Genomic DNA, 3,677 nt, shown 5'->3' on the forward strand with positions numbered 1-3,677 from the left:
TATATATATATAAACTGTATACCTGTGTATGTGTTCATTCAAACATTACTATATACTCACACAAACACACACATATGCACACAATATATATATATATATATATATATATATACACATACTTAAATACACTATTATTGTTATTATCATTGCCATCATTTTTGTATTTAAAAGCTACAATTTTTTTTAATGTCTGGTTTCTATTGCTCTCTTATTCTGCAGTCCTTTCCTAGCTATCTCCCCCGTTCAGTTAATGTTCAACACATATGGCTGATCAACAATTGATATTGAAGGAGATCCGCACAAATCTAGGATAGGCTGCTGTCTGCCTTGTTTCTTGTTTATGTAGTCAGTAAAACAAACTGACCTCTGGTACAGTTTGCATTTTTGCTCCAATCACTTGTCATGTGTTCAAAATATTGATTTATATAACAATTATTAACTGAAATACAAAATGGAAAAAAAATTTTAAAAATTTTTCTCTCATAACAATATTGAACCTTTTTATTAGCTTCCTCTTCTGTAAGAAATTGTTTGAAATGCTAAAGAGGTTATGCTAATAAACCTGCAGTTACTTTTGAATGAGCACAGACAAAGTTTCTTACTTGGTGTTTTCAGAAGGCATCGCTTAATGTTTGTGGCAATGTCACTGCTTATGTTGGTTGTCACCATTTTAATGCATCTTAATGATCATGTTGACAAAAGAAGTAAATGTAAAAATTAGCTCCCTCTTATTTAAGTAAAATTAAAGCAGAATTTAAATAATAGACATGATGATGATACAAAACTTTTTAATGATTTTGTTTCTTTATATCATTTATCAATCATTCTTGAATTTTTTTATTATTATTATTATTATTATTATTATTATTATTATTATATGTAAGAAGTTAATATTATTGTCATCATCATCTGTGGGACCTAACTGCTTTGGATTTATCCTTTTGTGGTGCAACATAAAAGCATTATTAATGTTATCATCATTATTACTTGCACCCCTGCAGCCTATTAATAAAGGGTGCATCCATTTGTTTTGTGATGTAACAAAAGAATTATACATGAGATTTTTTTGTATTTTTTAAACTTTTTTTTTATGAAGAATATTTGCATTCTTCCCCCTTTACATGAGCATATGTTGTACTTCTTCCCTCTCAACCTTTTGGCCACTTCTCTTTACCTAAAGTCTCTTGATTTTTCACTCAGTCAGCTTTTCAGAACTGGTTATGGTATCTGAAACTTGTAGTAAAGGAAGTTGATTCTCTCCTTGTTTGCCATTGTGGGTTTAATTTTGGCAACTTTTGATGTGAAGTTGAAACACTGCTATAGAAGTGGGGGAATAAGATAAAGAAAAAAAAAAAAAGAAAGAAAGAAAGAAAGAAAAAAAGGAGAAACGTAACTTAAACCATCATTACTAAATTCATACTAACATTATATCTAACCAAAAGTTGGTTCCAATATGAAACCTACTTTTGGTTTGTTTCCTCCAGATTAAGGTTATAAGGAAAAACACTGCTCTATTTTTTGTATGTATTTTTCTGTATATTTTCAACATCAATAATTTATCAATGTAGACAAATCACTAATGCAACATGTCTCATAAAATCAGGATCTGCATCTAATTACAATGAATTACAAACTTTTTTTACAAACTATGATAACTGGTGTTTTCTAAGTACTTCATCTGTTGCATCATTGAGCACCAACAGGTGAACATGCACATCAAAGTGATACACTAGTATAAAGAAAAAAATAACAAGAAGAATCCAGAAAGAAAAAGAAAAAAAAGAGAACTTGTTTGTTTATTTTTTAATTGCCTTTCTTCTGCTTAAAAATGTGATAGGTTGACTGCCTCACTTTTTCTTTTTATATTTCAAAAAGTGTTTTAATTAAAACAAATTTTTTTTTAAATTCCATAACCAGTTTTTAGAAGTATGTGCTGGGAAGAGGAGCAAGAGATATTTGAAGCTCTATTTGCTCCACTCTCTTAATACCTAGTTCCCATACTGGGGTCTACTGTTGCTCTCCCTCAATACCAAGATTCTGAAAGAAAATTAATATTCTTCCATAACCCACATTTTAATGCCCCTTCCCAATGTTGTTCATCTTGTTGTTGTTGTTGTTGTAAACTGAGCTTTCTTTGTGATCCCTAATGCTGATGGCTCATAATGCATTCAACTACACAATCCTTTAAGTGGTAAAGCGTTCCCAAATGTTTCTTTTATTATTTTCTGCTTAAACATGAACATAAAAAACATAGACAAAAATAAGCTATAGACTAGTTGTTTTTTTTACATTCAGTATCCACATTATATCAAATTGAACATTATAATAGATTAATTTCTTATCTATATTTAACTGCTGTTAATATTTTATCTACTACATTTTAAATATTTGTTGAATCTTTTTTAATGAAATCACTGATGTGTAACATCTTATGAAATGACACTATTATTTAATACACTGCTATTGAATGTCAGAAGTTGATTATATCTGTTCGTGAATCAACTAATAGAGACCAAGCACATACATTGTATTAAAGAATTTTGGCATTGTTACATTGGTTAATATAAGTTTTATATTTGGTTCAAGTTTTTGTTTTTATATAATATTACACTTCATGTTTGGATAACAAAATTTATAAGCTAAGATAAGTTTGTGTGCCATACAAGTTCTGACATTCTGAGCAGAGTTATCGTCAGTGTAGAATCATGACTAATCTCCTTGGTTCCCAGTCAAAAAAATTTTTTTGCTTAATTAGATGGTTGACACCTCATTTACAATGTTTTATTCCAATTGAGAAATCTTGCTTTTGCTCTACCAGGTCTAACTCTACTTAATTAACAGACATTATTCAAGGAATATGGCACTTAGATTTCAGCAATGCAACAGTTGTTAATAATAATAATAATAATAATAATAATAATAATAATAATAATTGGATATCAGCACGTAAGAATTTCATTTGCCTCATAATTCATAGTGGTCATTTAACTTCATTATTTGGAAGTATTGTATCATATCAGTGTAATGATATTCAGAATAGCCACAACTCATTGGCTGGAACCAGTAAAGGAATAGTATAAGTTAGGAAGTAGAGAGGGTTTTCTTCATATGTACTACTATTACCCTTTTAGAAAGAGGCCTGGACATTGCAATGTCTCACTTCTTTCAACTGTAGAATTGTGATCTTGTTGTGCCTAAGAAATCAGTTTTGAAGGATTTTATGTTGGCCAAATAAGTCACTCATTAACTTTTGTACTGGCAAACTTTTTTAACTTCTCAATCAGAAAAATAAGATTTTCCAATTCTTTTTTAAACGCCATCTAGAATTTTCCTTTTCATCATGACGTATATATATATATATATATATATATATATATATATATATATATACAGAAATAATTTAGTTCTGATGTCAAATGTTGTAGTGTTAACTCATTAAGTATGTTCTCTAACCATAGAAACTCTTTATACACTGCCTCCATTCTATTTTCATAGATTCCCTTTAACATTTGAAGGACTGTGAAGATTGTTATTATGTAATCATTGTCATACACTCATTATCATTGTATATAACATCAGTATCTTTGTTACTGATTATTCTTGTAGGCAGACTGAAAGACTAATTGTTGGGAAGCTTCAAAGCTTTTATCAGTTATGTATCTTTTTTTTTTTTTTTT

The sequence above is a fragment of the Octopus bimaculoides genome, chromosome 1 (assembly GCF_001194135.2).
Source record: "Octopus bimaculoides isolate UCB-OBI-ISO-001 chromosome 1, ASM119413v2, whole genome shotgun sequence".
Lineage (NCBI taxonomy): Eukaryota > Metazoa > Mollusca > Cephalopoda > Octopoda > Octopodidae > Octopus > Octopus bimaculoides.